At 49.3% G+C, this 18941-nt stretch overlaps 2 long non-coding RNA genes across 5 annotated transcripts in view; one reads left to right on the plus strand and one right to left on the minus strand.

The window, feature by feature from the left end:
* Positions 1-18941, plus strand: part of LOC135288501 (uncharacterized) — a 447298-nt gene that overhangs the window by 112721 nt on the left and 315636 nt on the right. For 2 of the 4 annotated variants that reach the window (XR_010351565.1, XR_010351564.1), the window contains exon 3: positions 6249-6420. This is a non-coding gene — a long non-coding RNA (uncharacterized LOC135288501). Of the gene's footprint in view, positions 1-5989; positions 6137-6248; positions 6421-6737; positions 7020-18941 lie in introns of those variants that run through there. The other 2 variants (XR_010351566.1, XR_010351563.1) reach the window with 2 other exon arrangements.
* On the minus strand, positions 2809-10834 carry LOC135288512 (uncharacterized). The gene is made up of 2 exons (XR_010351581.1): positions 7760-10834; positions 2809-5318 (listed from the first exon to the last, which is right to left on the minus strand). It is a non-coding gene; the product is annotated as an uncharacterized LOC135288512 (long non-coding RNA).

The following is an 18941-nucleotide window of genomic DNA, read 5'->3' on the forward strand; positions in this document are numbered from 1 at the left end:
ATTTTGATCTTCCCCTCTATATGAGCTACCAATATTCAGTCTAATATTTCATGACCCCGTCCTTCAGGTGTTTGCAGCTCTCCTGTTCCAATGGCCCTGTCTAAGGACATCTCTTCATTAGGGCAGCTGGATCTATGTTCTTCCCCTTGCTCCCAGATTATTTCCTGCAGCTGTTCTCAGGTCATTCCAATGTGCATCCCAGGCTTCATGCTTCAAGCTTCAGGGACTTGCCCAATTTCTCTGAAGTTTAAATACCTCTCTAGTCAGCACCTTAGTTGTAGTTTTATCTTTTCTATCACCTCTTCTTAAGTCTCTGTCTAAAATCCTTCCTGTATGGCAATCCCTTGTGAATGGTGGACATGTCAGATGTTGCTGGGATGTCTCAATGAGCTGAGGGAAGGGGTTTGATATTTCTTAAATTTTATCATGTTCACATTTTTTATATTGGCCATCAAGAGAAACCCTTCTGTGCCTCTGAGTCTCACTAGTTCCTGGTCTCTCAAAGGGCACAAACCTGATGAGTTGTGGTTCCCACTCCAGTGGCTGCACTTGGATCTCCCTCCATAGCCAGAGCAGAGCTCCCTTGTCCCAGAAAGTCCCTGGCAAAGGAGGGATGAAGGAAACAGGACAGGCTGTGGGGATCAGGGCCAGGGCAGAGCCAGGGAGAAGAATGACTTCTGCATTTGATGGAGCTGTGCCTTCTCTTGGCTTTGTTGGCTGACAAGAAATGAACATCCCTCGGTGTCTCAGGCAGATCCTTCTCCAAGGAAAGCAGGTGGGAGTTGGAGCCAAGCAGCTGAAAGCTGCAGGTGCAGCCTGGGCTGGAGGGAGCTGAGATTTGCACAAGGCTGCTCTGAGTGCCAGGGCTTGGATGGGGGAAATGGTGGGGTGGGGTAGGGACAGAGTCTGATTGATTGTCAGCCATGAAGGGTGTTTGCTATATCTATTCATATCTATTCAAACTGCATGAGGAGGTACTTGGATTCAGTGCCAATTGGAGATTGCACATATCAATTTATCATCAGGAAAAAACAAATTAGGACCTAAAACATGTTTTCTCACTCTCTTTGTAAATATTCATTCAATTATACATTCACTTTGAATACACTTATGAAATGTGTTGAATTAACCACACAAGATTTGAAAGCTAAAATCAAATTATTCCCAAAGGCTTGGCTTGTTAAGATGTTCTGAATGTTAATGAGGCCTGGGACACTGAATTCCTGCACTGAAGAGCTGAAGGCTGAACAAGCCTCTGCAGCAGTGAAATCCAGCAGCAGCCTCCAAGTTGCTGAGGATGTCAGCAGCCCCCACTGAGGCCATCCCTGCCCAGAGACCGTGGGGGAATGGGCAGACAAGGAGAGCGTCCCTGGGGCTGGGCCAGCAGAACTCAGAGGCACCAGCGGCTCCAGCTGGGCAATGGAGTGTGGAATGTGGCTGGGAAAGCCCTGCCTGGGCTGTGCCAAGCAGGACAGACAAGCCCTGACTCCCATCCCCCAAACAACTGTCTCAAGGAGACATTTAAAAGGAATTACAATTGTTTGTGTCCTCTGAGTTGGAGGCACTGGAGAAATACCAGTACAAGAGATTTTGAGGAGCTCAAAGCAGCTTTTATTGGCAACTCTAGAAAATCAGAGAAACTATGGCAAAAGGTTTAATATGACATTCAATCAACAAAAAAACATTTCTGAAGCATTAACTTGGCCGTTCCACTTGACAAACTCTAAGCCTGATAAACTTTAAGTTCATCAAAATTCGCCAGAGGAGAGAAATAGAAGTCGACATAGAAAGAGAGAAAAATAAGATTTAAGAAGCACACACAGAGATACCAACTCCTGGATTCCAGCAGCATTCAGACAGAAATTCCAAGAGGCTGCAGGGTCAAGATGTGTGCTTGCCTTGTGGTCAGCCTTCAATACCCCTTGGTCTTGCTGGGCCCTTCCCCCAGGTGGGACTTGGGCTCATTTGGTCACTCAGGAGCTGGGCGGGGGCTCCAGAGGTGGCTGTGGAGCATTGCCTGTGCTGTGCCAGGGACTGGCAGCCACTGCTGGGCTGGGATAGAGGCTCTGGGGGGATTGGGGTTCCAGGGCAGGACAGCGCTGGGGTTTCAGGGCAGGACAAGGTGGACCTGCTTCTTCCTCCCCCACACACAAGATGTTTCCAGCCAACAATCTCCTCCAGCCTGTCACAACAGGGAATGTTGGAGGTGAAACTTCAATTTTGGCAATGATCACCTGGCCAAGAGGGACAGTTCTTTTCCACAGGATTGAAAACCACCTTTTCCATAGGATTTGTTACTCATTTATGGTTTGATTGCCTGGGTTTGGTTTGGTTTTGTTGTTGGATTGTTTCCTCGGTGTGCCTGCAGCGTCCAGTCATGAGCAGTGTGACTCTTGCTGAGGAATTTTTGTGGCGCTGTCACTTAATATTAAATATGTTTTTTGCTGATATCTTTCCTGGGAGTTTTCCAGTGCTCTCGTTTTTAACAGGATGAAGGAGCCCTGGCCCAGGCTCTGGCCCTGGGGGACACAGGGACGCTGCCGGGGGGGTCCCTGTCCCCCTGTCCCACCCCCCAGCGCCTCGGCCCCCCATCCCCGTGTCACGCTCTGGGGTCGATCTCGTGGAACACCCTCTGGGGGAGGCCGCGGCGCTGGGGGTGGGGAGACAGGGGTCTATTGAGAGTCTCTTGTATCATGTGGTGGAAACCCAGAAAAATAACGATCAGGAGAAGCAGGGTTTATTGAGAACATTCCTGCATAGCAGACGAGATATAGCCTTGTGCAAATGACTCCATGCAGCATTCACATGTTTAATTCCTTCTTTTCCTCTTCCAGGGGAAGCAGAGTTGCTTTATTTACTCCAAGCAATATTTTCTCCCTCCTCCCTGGCAAAGAACAAGCTCCCATCCTGACAAGTGCTCACAGGTTTACTTAAGGCTCATCACACCCATGCTCAAGAGAGTGGAGCAGCTTAATTTATCACTTGTTCCAATGATTAACTTGCCCAGCTGCCAGGTTCAAGAGCCCCAGAGTGCCTCAGGTTGTACGGGATCACAGAAGGAAAAGCTCCATGGAATTAAGCTGCTGCCACACTGGCCCTCTTTGCCTGTCAAACCCATTCAGCTGCTCTTGCTCTGCCCTGTCAAAATCCTCCATAAAATACAAGTGAAAATCCCTCCTCACCTGTGAGAAAAAACAGTTGGGTTCTGCTCAGGGCATTTCAAATTACGTGGGGTAGTTGTGACCTCCCCTTGCAAAGGCAGCATTTCAGGAAAACCAAAAGTTTCTTTTCAGGGACTCACCAGACTCAGGACACCTTCCACTAATAAGGTTGCTCCAAGCCCCATCCAACCCGGCCCTGAACACTTCCAAAGGTGACACAACCATGGCTTCTCTGGAACCTGTTTTGCTCCTCCCAGCTCTAAAATCGCACTCAACTTAGCAGCCTCAGAGATAGATTTCTATTCAAGAGCTGCATTTTTCTAGGAAAGAAATATGGCAAACCTTGTTTGCATCTGACTTGGCAAAATCAACACAAGCTCTGAAGAAAGGGCTGCGGCCCACTTTTCTTCCTTTTCCCCATTTGGTGGAAGATTTTCATTCTGTTGTTGTTTGGAGCAGTATTTTAATTGATCTGGCTGAGGATGCTGAAAATAGTACAGCAAGTTACTTGTGTGAGGGGTGGAAAACTGAGCTCTTGCACATCCAGTGTTTCTGTTGTTGGAAGTCTTCAATCCCACCCCTCTGCTGGGATGAAATAGGTGCTACTCATCCAATTTCTAAAGTATCACGCATCGAGCTGACACTATTCGAAGACTTAAAAATAAGCGCAAATTTAAACAAACCTCTGATCCCTTCCATTTCCTCTGTTCCACAGTTGATGACAGAAGACAGGAGAGAAAGATTGTTTGGGAACAATGTTTTCAGGACTCTAAAAAGGATATCAAACCTGCTCTGCCACACTCTCAGCTGTTACAGCCCCAAAAAGCACTGGTTGTCTTTGCTCACAGAGTCACAACTGTGATGGGATTTCTACCACACCACAGGACCGCCAATTTTTGGTTGTTTTTTTTTTTTCCTGGGAATAACTACAGCACTTCTGGGTAACAAGGCAGACATGTGCCTCTTCTAATGGCCCTTGAAAGTGGATGTGTGAAATGAGACAGACAAAGCCAAAGGCCAGCTGAACCTGGGATCTCTGAATGGGTCTTGACATTCTTGCCAGGAAGATGAGTGGCAATCACTGTTCTGCCAGGCAAACGGCATCTGCTGGCAATGTGGTCTAGAAAATATGCTTTCTGCTCCTCTCAGAGCCAAAATTCCTACCCATTTCTCCAAAGTCCTTCTTAGATAGGGACCATGTTCAGCTGAGTGACAGTGAAGCAAAATGGCAAGCCAGGAATACATTGCCCTGCACACAACATCCTCCATTCCCATGGATGGTTTCTCACTGGCACACAGGAGGAAGGGAGGAACCCAAATGCATCGTTGTACACCAAGTCAGACGTGTCGGGGGATGAACAGATCTCACAGGGATATGGAAACCTCTCCTGAAAAGCAGTTCAGAGAAATCCTGAGCTGTTTTGTGCTGCTAGGCATGAAGATGCTCAGGATCTTCCACAGGTGCTCAGCAGGCAGAAGGATTGTGCCTGGATGTCGCTCTGGAAATGCCAGTGGCTCAGCTGAGAGCTCTGGGAGTGACTGACACTGCACTGAGAGGGGCCACAGTCCTGCAAGGGTCTTTCATCAGGAGCAAAGAGCAGCCTGGAGGGTGGGCAATGCTGGATCTGTACCACTGCGTGCTCATCCTTCACCTGAATGTGGAGCTGCCCCCAAAGTTGCCATGGATCACTTTTTCTCCTCTTGGGTATATTTTGGAGCAGCTGTTCTATGTGGCTTCTGATGATGATCCTGTGGGAAGCAACCATTTGCCTGCTGTGCTATTCTCACTACTAATATTAACTCCTCATTCCCTTTGGTTTTATTTGGGGTTTTTTATCTATTTGTTTGATTGGTTTGCTGCATGGGTTTGTTTGTTTGTTTGTTTGGGTTTTTGTCTGATTTGGTTTGAGTTTTTTGTTTGCATTTTCACAACTGACTGGTGAAGTTGGCAAAGCCAAACTCAAGAAAATGTAAACCAGGATCAGCTTTTCAGAAATTCCTTTTGGCTGGGTTTAGCTGCATCCCCTAGGCTCAGGATCACTAGGGTGATATTTTCAGGTTTTGCTCTCCGTATCAGCCTGCCCAGACTCCGCTTGGTGTTTCACAAATGGAGAAGACAATGGACATTGTGCCAAGCTTCCTTTCAAACAGAAAAACCTGGGTCAGCATGACAGAAAAGAAGAAAAAAAAATTACCAGTTAGAACAGAACCAGTGTCCCACCATCTTCCCATCCACTGTTATTAGTTTTGTACATTTAGAGGCAAAGCTGGGTCTAAAGCTTGCATCTCTCAGTTCCTGATGCTATTTGCTACCCTTCAGCCTTGACTGGCCCTGATGTGACTGACTGCTGGGCAAGTGGGGCTGGGGATGCTCAGCCTGGAGAGAGGAGACACTGGGAGGCCTCACTGTGGCTGTGCAGGACTGGAAGGCTCCCACAGGAAAGAAGGGGACAGAGTGTTCAGCAGGGCCTGTGCTGACAGGACAAGGGGGGATGGCTTTCAGCTGCAGCAGGTTGATGGAAGCTGCATGTGAGGAAGCTGCTCTTTTCCACTGGGGGTGGTGGGGCACTGGCCCAGGCTGTGCACAGAGGCTGTGCATGCCCCATCCTTGGGAACAGGGCTCTGAGCAGCCTGCTCTGGGGGAAGATTGCTCAGCTTGGAACAAGATGTTGTTCTTCAGGCTCCTTCCAAGCCCAACCATTCAGGGACTCCATCATTCCATGGTCTCCACTGTCCACTTCAGATGGAGCCTGGGAACTGTGATGTCACAGCCCACGCTCCAGCTGGAACGTCCAGCGCCCAGCAAAGGGCACAACACAACCCTTGGCCGCTGTGTTGACACGCTCTGCACCTTGCTCCTGCCCTCGCCTTTCACTCTTCTTCTCCCCCCGATACCCCGATCATTCCTGACAGCTCCTGAGTGCCTGGATTTCATCATCCAGCCCTGCAGGATGCTCCCATTTGTCCTGAGGAAGGTATGGTGCCATTCCATGGAGGTGGACACTCCCCCCCTGCCCGGGTGGGCTGGAGCTCTGTGGGGATGGAGTGGGACAGGGAGCCCACTCTGAGGTTTTGCTGCCTCTGCAGGCTGTCCCAGATGGAGAGGAGGAGATGGAGGTGGATACAAAGATTGATATGGATGAGGAGATGGAAATTGATGGAGAAGACTCTGGAGAGGAAGAGATGGATGTGGATGCGGAAGAGGAGATGGAAGTGGATATGGAAGAGTCCATTGAGGACATGGACATTGATTGAAAAGGTGAGGAAGAGGCCGTGATCTTGGGCTGAAGAGCAATGCCAGCAGCAGGACAGGCAGAGTGGGTCACCTGCTGCCAGGCTGGGGCTGGGCTGGGTGCTCCCTGCTCAGGGACATTGTACCCAGGGCACTGGATTCTGGTGGCCATCCACAGCCTGTCCTGTGCCTGCTTTGCTCCGCACAAGCTCCATCCCAGACCCAGCCAGGCTCAGTTCTGGTAGCAGAGTCCTGCTGCTGTGCCAGTGTCTGCCAGCCTGGGGGCACATGCAAGAACCCTCTGTGCCTGATTGGAGTGACCGTGGCACTTGCTTTTCTTCCAGGAACAGTGGACATCATGGAGAGAGATGCCACCCTTTTGTACATATGTTTTAGACTTTGTTGTTGTCTTTAGGATATAGGTTTTAGGGCTTTTTGTCTTCTGTAAATATGTTTTCTTTCTTTTTTTTTTTTTTTAGATAGGTTCTTCTGTATATATGTTCTATCTACTGTTGTTGTTGTTACACATATTCTTACAATGTAAATATCTTCTGTATTTTTGCTACTGTTCTTCTGTAATAAACAAACTTTACTTTTCACACCCCAGTTCTCTTTGCATTTGCTTCAGGCACAGGCAGCATTTTGCGAAGTTGTGCTTTCCACTGGCTCCAGGTTGCCAGGGCTGGAGGTCCCTGGCACAGCCTCCCCAGGAGTGGGGGTCCCTGTGCACAGAGGGGTCCCACTGACAGAGGTGAGCCTCTGCTTGCAGTTTCTCTGGACACACTTGGGAGCTGTAGGGGCAAAGCCCAGCGTGCCCTGGCCCATGGATCCCATGTTGGAGCAGGGCTGAGCCTGTGTGCTCCTGCAGAGCCTCAGCCATGGCTCTTCCCTGGGCAGCCCCAGGGCTAAGGAGGGAGCACTGGGCTGTGGGCACCCTGAGGGGCTGGAGCCAGCCTGGAGGGAGCCTCAGCCCCACACGGACCAAGATTTCCTTTGGAAACCCTCTCTGTCCCCAGACTCTGCTGAGCACAACAAGAATTGATCCTCCTAGTTCAAGGTGTGAAGTTCATTGGCACAAATTTGTCCCTTGCACTTTCTAGCACAGCAAATGCCAGTGCTTGTAATCCCTGTTCTGCACTCTCTGCTCAGGCAGCAAAACATCTGAACCTGAGGGAACATCTGGCATTAGCACCAACCTGCAGAGAGCTCCAGGGGGAGAACCTACCCCCAAGCACCCTGAGAAATCCTTGACACTGATAGTCCGGGGCAGAGCTGAAACTAAAGTATTTTCATGCCAAGAGAGAGGATTCTTTTACTGCTGAATTCATTCTCCAAGAAGAAGAATGGAAGCATTTGGTCTCCTCACCTGCCACACATGTGTATTGCCAAGGTTTGCCTCTGGGTTATGACTGATTTTGATGCATCTGTTCAGAACTCTGATGCTGTTCCTGGCTAAGGTGCAGAGATGATCTTTCAGAGCCAGATGAGCTCAGCACATCTTGTGTAATGCAGAATGTCCAGAGCCAGACATTCAGGCCATGCAAACTGATACTTTTTCATCTCTGTGCAAAGATCAGTAGTAGGACATCACTGATGTAGCACACACTTCTCAGATGCTCCTCTGACCAGCTTCTCCATGGCATTGTTCCTGGCACATTGTTAAAGCCAGGCAGGTCACACATATTCTCTTCCTCTGACTCCTGCTGGGATGACAACATCAAAGGATAGAAAAAAGATATCATGATCAGGGATTTTCATTGTGTGAGCTCAGGATTCCCCAAGCTCTTGCAAAGGGGGAATGTTCATCGGGCAAAGGACACGAGAAGGAGCCTCAAATTGTCCAAAATCTCAGTAAAAATATGATTTCCTATGGAACCCTTCACTATAGCTGGTCACACTTCAGGCCCTTTCTGCACCCATTTCCTGATGTGCCTCTCGCAGTGGGGTGTTCCCACTGCTCCAGGGACCCAGCACAAACCTTATAGCCCCACACCAACACACCCCCAGGAGCTGCAGCCTTCCCTCCAAACCTGGGCACTTGCAACAGCCACCTCTGTGCTGAGCTGAGCCTGTTTCTCCCCAAAACCAGGTGCTCAGTTTATCCTTGAAAAGACTGACAACAGCATTCTTGTCTGCTCCAAAAGAGCCATCATTTCACAGCTGTCATCTCCACACTGAGACTTTATTCCCTTCAAGTGTCGAAGGACACAGGCAGCAGCAAGGAAGGCGCTGAAGTGAGTCAAGTTGAACCCCAAAGAGCTCTCAGCTCCCCGAGAAAGCTCAGACAAGGGCTAGAGAAAGAATTCATGCTCCCATAACTGGCACCTAACAGCCACAGGGCAAGTGAGAAGTTGGTTTTGGAGAATGAAGAAAAAGCACCGAGTAATAAAGGGTGAGAAAAATCCATCACTCCAACAGGTAAATGAAGGTAAACCACATGAAGAAACAGAAGAAGATGGAGGGGAAAGAACCCACCATTAATAGTGTCCATGACACCCAGAGCCAAAAGAAGCCCAGGGGATCAGCAAAGAGGTAAGCACATGCTCCAAACAGCAGCAGAAATGAAGGGAGAGCTCTGGAGAGAACAAAAAAAGGGAACGCCTGAAGAAAGGAAATACTGCCTCCCTACAGGGTGTTTTGTTTTTTTCAGGTGAGAGTCTCTTGTATCGTGTGGTGGAAACCCAGAAAAATAACGATCAGGAGAAGCAGGGTTTATTGAGAACATTCCTGCCTAGCAGACGAGATATAGCCTTGTGCAAATGACTCCATGCAGCATTCACATGTTTAATTCCTTCTTTTCCTCTTCCAGGGGAAGCAGAGTTGCTTTATTTACTCCAAGCAATATTTTCTCCCTCCTCCCTGGCAAAGAACAAGCTCCCATCCTGACAAGTGCTCACAGGTTTACTTAAGGCTCATCACACCCATGCTCAAGAGAGTGGAGCAGCTTAATTTATCACTTGTTCCAATGATTAACTTGCCCAGCTGCCAGGTTCAAGAGCCCCAGAGTGCTGCCTCAGGTTGTACAGGATCACAGAAGGAAAAGCTCCATGGAATTAAGCTGCTGCCACACTGGCCCTCTTTGCCTGTCAAACACATTCAGCTGCTCTTGCTCTGCCCTGTCAAAATCCTCCATAAAATACAAGTGAAAATCCCTCCTCACCTGTGAGAAAAAACAGTTGGGTTCTGCTCAGGGCATTTCAAATTACGTGGGGTAGTTGTGACCTCCCCTTGCAAAGGCAGCATTTCAGGAAAACCAAACGTTTCTTTTCAGGGACTCACCAGACTCAGGACACCTTCCGCTAATAAGGTTGCTCCAAGCCCCATCCAACCTGGCCCTGAACACTTCCAAGGGTGACACAACCACGGCTTCTCTGGAACCTGTTTTGCTCCTCCCAGCTCTAAAATCGGACCAAACTTAGCAGCCTCAGAGATAGATTTCTATTCAAGAGCTGCATTTTTCTAGGAAAGAAATATGGCAAACCTTGTTTGCATCTGACTTGGCAAAATCAACACAAGCTCTGAAGAAAGGGCTGCGGCCCACTTTTCTTCCTTTTCCCCATTTGGTGGAAGATTTTCATTCTGTTGTTGTTTGGAGCAGTATTTTAATCGATCTGGCTGAGGCTGCTGAAAATAGTACAGCAAGTTACTTGTGTGAGGGGTGGAAAACTGAGCTCTTGCACATCCAGTGTTTCTGTTGTTGGAAGTCTTCAATCCCACCTCTCGCTGGGATGAAATAGGTGCTACTCATCCAATTTCTAAAGTATCACGCATCAAGCTGACACTATTTGAAGAATTAAAAATAAGCGCAAATTTAAACAAACCTCTGATCCCTTCCATTTCCTCTGTTCCACAGTTGATGACAGAAGACAGGAGAGAAAGATTGTTTGGGAACAATGTTTTCAGGAGTCTAAAAACAATATCAAACCTGCTCTGCCACACTCTCAGCTGTTACAGCCCCAAAAAGCACTGGTTGTCTTTGCTCACAGAGTCACAACTGTGATGGGATTTCTACCACACCACAGGACACCCAGTTTTTGTTTTTGTTTTTTTTTTTTTTTTTCTGGGAATAACTACAGCACTTCTGGGTAGCAAGGCAGACATGTGCCTCTTCTAATGGCCCTTGAAAGTGGATGTGTGAAATGAGACAGACAAAGCCAAAGGCCAGCTGAACCTGGGATCTCTGAATGGGTCTTGACATTCTTGCCAGGAAGATGAGTGGCAATCACTGTTCTGCCAGGCAAACGGCATCTGCTGGCAATGTGGTCTAGAAAATATGCTTTCTGCTCCTCTCAGAGCCAAAATTCCTACCCATTTCTCCAAAGTCCTTCTTAGATAGGGACCATGTTCAGCTGAGTGACAGTGAAGCAAAATGGCAAGCCAGGAATACATTGCCCTGCACACAACATCCTCCATTCCCATGGATGGTTTCTCACTGGCACACAGGAGGAAGGGAAACCCAAATGCATCGTTGTACACCAAGTCAGACGTGTTGAGGGATGAACAGATCTCACGGGGATATGGAAACCTCTCCTGAAAAGCAGTTCAGAGAAATCCTGAGCTGTTTTGTGCTGCTAGGCATGACGATGCTCAGGATCTTCCACAGGTGCTCAGCAGGCAGCAGGATTGTGCCTGGATGTCGCTCTGGAAATGCCAGTGGCTCAGCTGAGAGCTCTGGGAGTGACTGACACTGCACTGAGAGGGGCCACAGTCCTGCAAGGGTCTTTCATCAGGAGCAAAGAGCAGCCTGGAGGGTGGGCAATGCTGGATCTGTACCACTGCGTGCTCATCCTTCACCTGAATGTGGAGCTGCCCCTAAAGTTGCCATGGATCACTTTTTCTTTTTCTCCTCTTGGATATATTTTGGAGCAGCTGTTCTATGTGGCTTTTGATGATGATCCTGTGGGAAGCAGCCATTTGCCTGCTGTGCTATCCTCACAACTAGTACTAACTCTTCATTTCCTTTGGTTTTATTTGGGGTTTTTATATCTGTTTGTTTGATTGGTTTGCTGCATGGGTTTGTTTGTTTGTTTGTTTGTTTGTTTGGGTTTATGTCTGATTTGGCTTGAGTTTTTTGCTTGCTTTTTCATAAATGACTGGTGAAGTTGGCAAAGCCAAACTCAAGAAAATGTAAACCAGGATCAGCTTTTCAGAAATTCCTTTTGGCTGGGTTTAGCTGCATCCCCTAGGCTCAGGATCACTAGGGTGATATTTTCAGGTTTTGCTCTGCGTATCAGCCTGCCCAGATTCCGCTCGGTGTTTCACAAATGGAGAAGACAATGGACATTGTGCCAAGCATCCTTTCCAACAGAAAAACCTGGGTCAGCATGACAGAAAAGAAGAAAAAAAAATCACCAGTTAGAACAGAACCAGTGTCCCACAATCTTCCCATCCACTGTTATTAATTTTGTACATTTAGAGACAAAGCTGGGTCTAAAGCTTGCATCTCTCAGTTCCTGATGCTATTTGCTACCCTTCAGCCTTGACTGGCCCTGATGTGACTGACTGCTGGGCAAGTGGGGCTGGGGATGCTCAGCCTGGAGAGAGGAGACGCTGGGAGGCCTCCCTGTGGCTGTGCAGGACTGGAAGGCTCCCACAGGAAAGAAGGGTACAGAGTGTTCAGTGAGGCCTGAGCTGATAGGACAAGGGGGGATGGCTTTCAACTGCAGCAGGTTGATGGAAGCTGCATCTAAGGAAGCTGCTCTTTTCCACTGGGGGTGGTGGGGCACTGGCCCAGGCTGTGCACAGAGGCTGTGCATGCCCCATCCTTGGGAACAGGGCTCTGAGCAGCACGCTCTGGGGGAAGATTGCTCAGCTTGGAACAAGATGTTGTTCTTCAGGCTCCCTTCCAAGCCCAACCATTCAGGGACTCCATCATTCCATGGTCTCCACTGTCCACTTCAGATGGAGCCTGGGAACTGTGATGTCACAGCCCACGCTCCAGCTGGAACGTCCAGCGCCCAGCAAAGGGCACAACACAACCCTTGGCCGCTGTGTTGACATGCTCTGCACCTTGCTCCTGCCCTCGCCTTTCACTCTTCTTATCCCCCCGATACCCCGATCATTCCTGACAGCTCCTGAGTGCCTGGATTTCATCATCCAGCCCTGCAGGATGCTCCCATTTGTCCTGAGGAAGGTATGGTGCCATTCCATGGAGGTGGACACTCCCCCCCTGCCCGGGTGGGCTGGAGCTCTGTGGGGATGGAGTGGGACAGGGAGCCCACTCTGAGGTTTTGCTACCTCTGCAGGCTGCCCCAGACGGAGAGGAGGAGATGGAGGTGGATACAGAGATTGATAGAGAGGAGGACATGGAGATGGAGGGAGAAGGCACTGGAGAGGAGGAGATGGAGGTGGAGGTGGAGGTGGAAGAGGAGATGGAAGTGGATATGGAAGAGTCCATTGAGGACATGGACATTGATTGAAAAGTTGAGGAAGGGGCCGTGATCTTGGGCTGAAGAGCAATGCCAGCAGCAGGACAGGCAGAGTAGGTCTCCTGCTGCCAGGCTGGGGCTGGGCTGGGTGCTCCCTGCTCAGGGACATTGTACCCAGAGCACTGGATTCTGGTGGTCATCCACAGCCTGTCCTGTGCCTGCTTTGCTCCGCACAAGCTCCACCCCAGACCCAGCCAGGCTCAGTTCTGGTAGCAGAGTCCTGCTGCTGTGCCAGTGTCTGCCAGCCTGGGGGCACATGGAAGAACCCTCTGTGCCTGACTGGAGTGACCGTGGCACTTGCTTTTCTTCCAGGACCAGTGGACATCATGGAGAGAGATGCCACCCTTTTGTACATATGTTTTAGGCTTTGTTGTTGTCTTTAGGATATAGGTTTTAGGGCTTTTTGTCTTCTGAAAATATGTTTTCTTTCTTTTTTTTTTTTTTTTTTTTAGATAGGTTCTTCTCTATATATGTTCTATCGACTGTTGTTGTTGTTACACATATTCTTACAATGTAAATATCTTCTGTATTTTTGCTACTGTTCTTCTGTAATAAACAAACTTTACTTTTCACACCCCAGTTCTCTTTGCATTTGCTTCAGGCACAGGCAGCATTTTGCAAAGTTGTGCTTTCCACTGGCTCCAGGTTGCCAGGGCTGGAGGTCCCTGGCACAGCCTCCCCAGGAGCGGGGGTCCCTGTGCACAGAGGGGTCCCACTGACAGAGGTGAGCCTCTGCTTGCAGTTTCTCTGGACACACTTGGGAGCTGTAGGGGCAAAGCCCAGCGTGCCCTGGCCCATGCATCCCATGTTGGAGCAGGGCTGAGCCTGTGTGCTCCTGCAGAGCCTCAGCCATGGCTCTTCCCTGGGCAGCCCCAGGGCTAAGGAGGGAGCACTGGGCTGTGGGCACCCTGAGGGGCTGGAGCCAGCCTGGAGGGAGCCTCAGCCCCACATGGACCAAGATTTCCTTTGGAAACCAGACTCTGCTGAGCACAACAAGAATTGATCCTCCTAGTTCAAGGTGTGAAGTTCATTGGCACAAATTTGTCCCTTGGACTTTGTCCTGGTTTAGGGAATGTTTGGGAGATAACCCCCAAAGGGGCTTCTCTACAAAAGCAGATTCAATTGCCCCTCCCCCCTCAAACTGATTCAGGAGAAAATATCTCCTTGGAGAAAAGTGGAAAGAAATCGGTTTATTAAACAATGGAAACCAAACAATATTAAATAATAAAACTTCTCACTGCTCCAAAAAAAAAAGCAGACTCAGAACAGTCCCCTCCCTGGGTTGCAGCTCGGGTCTCTCAGTCTTTGATCAGTCTCTCTGGTGCTGGAAATGCTGCTGCCCAGGCCCGGCCAGGGGCCACAGGTGGAGCTGCCGGTGCTCTTCTGAGTGTTCAGTGCAGAGCAGGAGTGAACAGGTCCAAGGAAAAAGGAAAAAATCACATTCCAGGGAACTTCTTTGCCTCAGCTAGCTAAAACTAACTAAAAGCAAGAAAAAGGGAAAATGGAGCTCTGTCCGTCTGTCTGTCCATCCGCAGACAACACAGTCCAGGAGCAGGAATGTGGAGGAGTGAGAGCAGTCTGAAAACAAACTGCGCGCTTCTTCCCTCCCCTCCTCACTGTCTGGAAGAGAGTCTTAAAGGTGTAAAACTTATTGTTCAGTATAAACAGAACAAGACGATTGGGGATAAAAGCATCATAGAGTCAACCCAGGACATTCCACCCCTTATCCCCATATCGTCAGCTTACTACTAAAACTAATATATATTCTTACTCTGCAAAAACATATATTATACATCTAATATACAGCTATACACAGACAATGGTAGTAACATTCAGCAAACAGTGATATTTATACATGGTTCTCACCCAACAATCAGATCTCCCTGAAGTACACATCGTGTTCTTCCATCTTTTTGCATTATCCACCACGTGCAACCTGGTCCCTGAGCAAAAACAACCCCGCGAATGGGTTTGTCTGTACTCGAGGCAGGATTGATCCAAACTGTCTTCCCTAACAAACCCCTGACATGTACCACTGGGACTTTGTCTCCATCTACTCTATGCAAAGGCTCAGATTGGGCAGGGCCCACTCAGTTAGTAGAACCTCGGGTATTAACTAACCAGGTGGTCTTTGCCAAATGCTGCTCCCAATTTTTGAAAGATCCCCCACCTAAGGCTTTTAAGGTGCTTTTTAGCAGCCCATTGTACCTTTCCACTTTGCCCGCAGCTGGTGCATGGTAGGGGATATGGTACACCCACTCAATGCCATGTTCTTTGGCCCAGGTGCTGAAAAGGCTGTTCTTGAAATGAGTCCCGTTGTCTGACTCAATCCTCTCAGGGGTACCATGTCTCCACAGGACTTGCTTTTCCAGGCCAAGGATGGTGTTCTGGGCAGTAGCATGAGGCACAGGGTAGGTCTCCAACCACCCTGTGGTGGCTTCTACCATTGTGAGCACATAGTGCTTGCCTTGGCGTGTCTGGGGCAGTGTGATGTAGTCAATCTGCCAGGCCTCGCCATACTTGTACTTGGACCACCGCCCACCATACCATAGGGGCTTCACCCTCTTGGCCTGTTTGATGGCAGCACACGTCTCACAGTCGTGGATAACCTGAGAAATACTGTCCATGGTTAAATCCACCCCTCGGTCTCGTGCCCACTTATAGGTGGCATCTCTACCCTGATGACCTGAGGCATCATGGGCCCATCGAGCTAGGAATAACTCTCCCTTGTGCTCCCAATCTAGGTCTATCTTGGACACGCCTATCTTTGCAGCCTGGTCTACCTGCTCATTGTTTTTGTGCTCCTCATTGGCTCTAATCTTGGGGACATGGGCATCTACATGGCGGACCTTCACAGGTAGCCTCCCTACCCTGGTAGCGATGTCTTTCCACTCTTCAACAGCCCAAACTGGTTTTCCTCTACGCTGCCAATTAGCCTCTTTCCACCTCTCCAGCCATCCCCACAGAGCATTGGCTGCCATCCATGAATCAGTGTAGAGGTAGAGCTTTGGCCACCTCTCTCTTTCAACAATGTCCAGGGCCAGTTGAACAGCTTTGAGTTCAGCAAGTTGGCTTGATCCACCTTCTCCTTCAGTGGCCTCTGCAACCTGTCGTGTGGGGCTCCATACAGCTGCTTTCCACTTCCGATTCATTCCTACCATGCGACAGGAACCATCAGTAAAAAGAGCATAGCGTGTTTCTTCCCCTGGCAGTTGGTTATATGGTGGAGCTTCTTCAGCACGTGTCACTTCTTGTTCCTCTTCATCAGTGAGACTGAAGTTTTCACCTTCTGCCCAGTTTGTAATTATTTCCAGAATCCCAGGGCAATTCAGCTTTCCAATACGGGCGTGCTGTGTTACGAGAGCAATCCACTTACTCCATGTAGCACTGGTGGCATGGTGGGTAGAGGGAACCTTTGCTTTGAACATCCACCCCAGTACTGGTAGTCGGGGTGCCAGGAGGAGTTGTGCTTCGGTGCCTATTACCTCTGAGGCAGCTTGGACTCCTTCATAGGCTGCTAAAATTTCCTTCTCTGTTGGAATATGGTTGGCTTCAGACCCTCTGTAGCGTCGACTCCAAAATCTTAGTGGTTAGCCTCGAGTCTCCCCAGGCGCCTTCTGCCACAGGCTCCAGGACAAACCATGGTTCCCAGCTGCAGAGTAGAGCACATTCTTCACATCTGGTCCTGTCCTGACTGGGCCAAGGGCTACCGCGTGAGCGATCTCCTGCTTAATCTGGACGAAGGCTTGTTGCTGCTCAGGGCTCCAGCAAAAAATGTTCTTCTTACGGGTGACTAGATAGAGAGGGCTCACGAACTGACTGTACTCAGGAATGTGCATTCTCCAAAAACCTATGGCACCTAGGAAAGCTTGTGTTTCCTTCTTGTTGGATGGTGGAGACATTGCTGTGATCTTGTTGATGACATCAGTGGGAATCTGACGTCGTCCGTCTTGCCACTTCACTCCCAGAAACTGGATTTCTTGAGCAGGTCCCTTGACTTTGCTCTTCTTGATGGCAAAGCCGGCTTTCAGGAGAATCTGGATGATTTTCTCTCCTTTCTCAAACACTTCTGCTGCTGTCTTCCCCCATACAATGATGTCATCAATATAGTGCAGATGTTTTGGAGCTTCTCCAGGTGAAGGCAAACTGTGGCCTGCATTCTGCTGCCAGCGGAGTGGAGAAAAATGCATTGGCAATATCAATAGTTGTTGGTAGCTTTGTAACAAGCTAGCTCCGAGCTAAAGGTCACTGTGAGATTAATTTGACTGAGATAGAGAATGAGGGGAGTTGCCATTCCAATTAAACTGTGTCCTTGGCCCACAGATGAAGAAATGCACAGACACAGGTGGTAAAGCCAAACAGCTTGGGAAAAGTAGTGATAGTTACACCAAAACAGCACGTAGATAGCTGATAACTAATTAGCCAATGGTGAGCTGGATTTTGCACTATGCATGAGCTAATTAAAGGGTGTATAATAATTGGTGATTCGGGAATAAAGACGAGACTTGTAGATCATCATCTGGTGAATGAGTCTTCCTTCTCCATCAAATGGCTGACCCCGACGTGAACGTAAGACGACTACGGACGGACACGGCTGCCACGGATCGGGAAGTAAGAGCGGGTCCCTCTGAAGCAAGGGGGGGACGGCAAACGAACCACTGCGAGTTCGCGGCCCTGGGAGCTATATAGATAGTCCCAGCCTACGTGCTTCCGGAGTCTGAAAGCCTTGCAACAGCGCTGATTAGAAATGGAAAGGCAAGCAGCATATGATTTATTTACTTGCTTTTTAAAAAAGCAGCAGATTAAGGACATAGACTTGCAGAAAGAGCTCCCACAGTTGTTAGCTTACGAGTATACACAAAGAGTTTCTCAAAATCCTTATATAGTACATGAATTAACAGAGTGGCGTAAGTTCGGGACCAGGAAAGCGACAGGGGCCGCGGGAGAGCCCGGGGCGGACGCGGCGGCGAGAACACGTATGGTGGCGGCGGCATGCTCGGTGCTGGTGGCGGTCCCAGCGGTGCAGCGGCGGAGCGGACCGAGCGCTGCGGAGGCGACATGCTCGGTGCTGGCGGCGGTTACGCGCACCATGGGTCCAGTGACACGCACGGTGACAAAAACTCGCACGGCAGCTGTCCGTAGGGAAAGAGCACAGATCGCGAGGGAAGTGCCAGCCGGGGCCGGGCCAGCCAAGGCGAGACGCGGGGGCCGAATACGCGGCAGCGTCAAGCGCAGTGCCGGTGGTAGCGGCAGCGGACGCGCACCAGTAACGCGAAACCCGAAAGCTGGAGCTGGGAGGGCTTTTTCACTTTTTGCAACCGCACAAAAGCACCAGCGGTGTGGGACATGCTCCCGCAGGCTGCGGGTGTTGGCGCAGAGCCAGGGGGAACCAGCCCGAGCGGAAATCCAGGCAGAGCGGAGCCCAAAGGAGATCACGGCTGCGCGGGTCCGGGCGAGGGCGTTCCTTTCCGCACCCCCGAGGTGGCGCAGGCTGAAGCTGTGCCCAAGCAGGCGGGGACGGGCGTGGGCAGACATTCCTCAGGGCACCGCCCTGTCACAGCTGCCTGGCAACCACAGCAGCCAGCCCATCGCAGCAATTCAAACAAGTGTCTGAGAAAAAACAGGTCAGGAATTTTCTTCAAGATCAGGATGGAAAACTTCTGCAAATTCACACAGTGCTTCATCATGCCGCAGATGTTATACGGGGCATTTCACCCAACTGTTCCACAGGCTTTACAGTTAGTTTCCCAGGTTTTTTTGTAAATGTGTTTGCTTTTCTAAAAGTGATTGAGTATTTGGGTTTGATAGCTTTAAGTTTGATGACTTCATTGCCTTTCCCTTGCCTGAGGCGGGAGCAACCTTTTAGGGGGGCAGAGTCTAAGTAAACTTCCTAGTTTCTGTTTGGACTACATGTGAGAAGATTTAAACTGTAATATTTCTGTATACTATAGTCTTTATGGTCTTTGCTCTCTTCTATTCATTAAGAGATGGCATTAGATAAATGGATGTAAATGTGCTAATTGTTTTTGTACTGTCCTTATTTTAAGTGAAATTATTTGTGTTTAAAATTATCTGTCATCTTTCTCAGTTTTGTTTTTAAATATCTATGCAAACTGTCCA

Source organism: Passer domesticus, chromosome 33, assembly GCF_036417665.1.
Source record: "Passer domesticus isolate bPasDom1 chromosome 33, bPasDom1.hap1, whole genome shotgun sequence".
Taxonomy (NCBI): Eukaryota; Metazoa; Chordata; class Aves; order Passeriformes; family Passeridae; genus Passer; species Passer domesticus.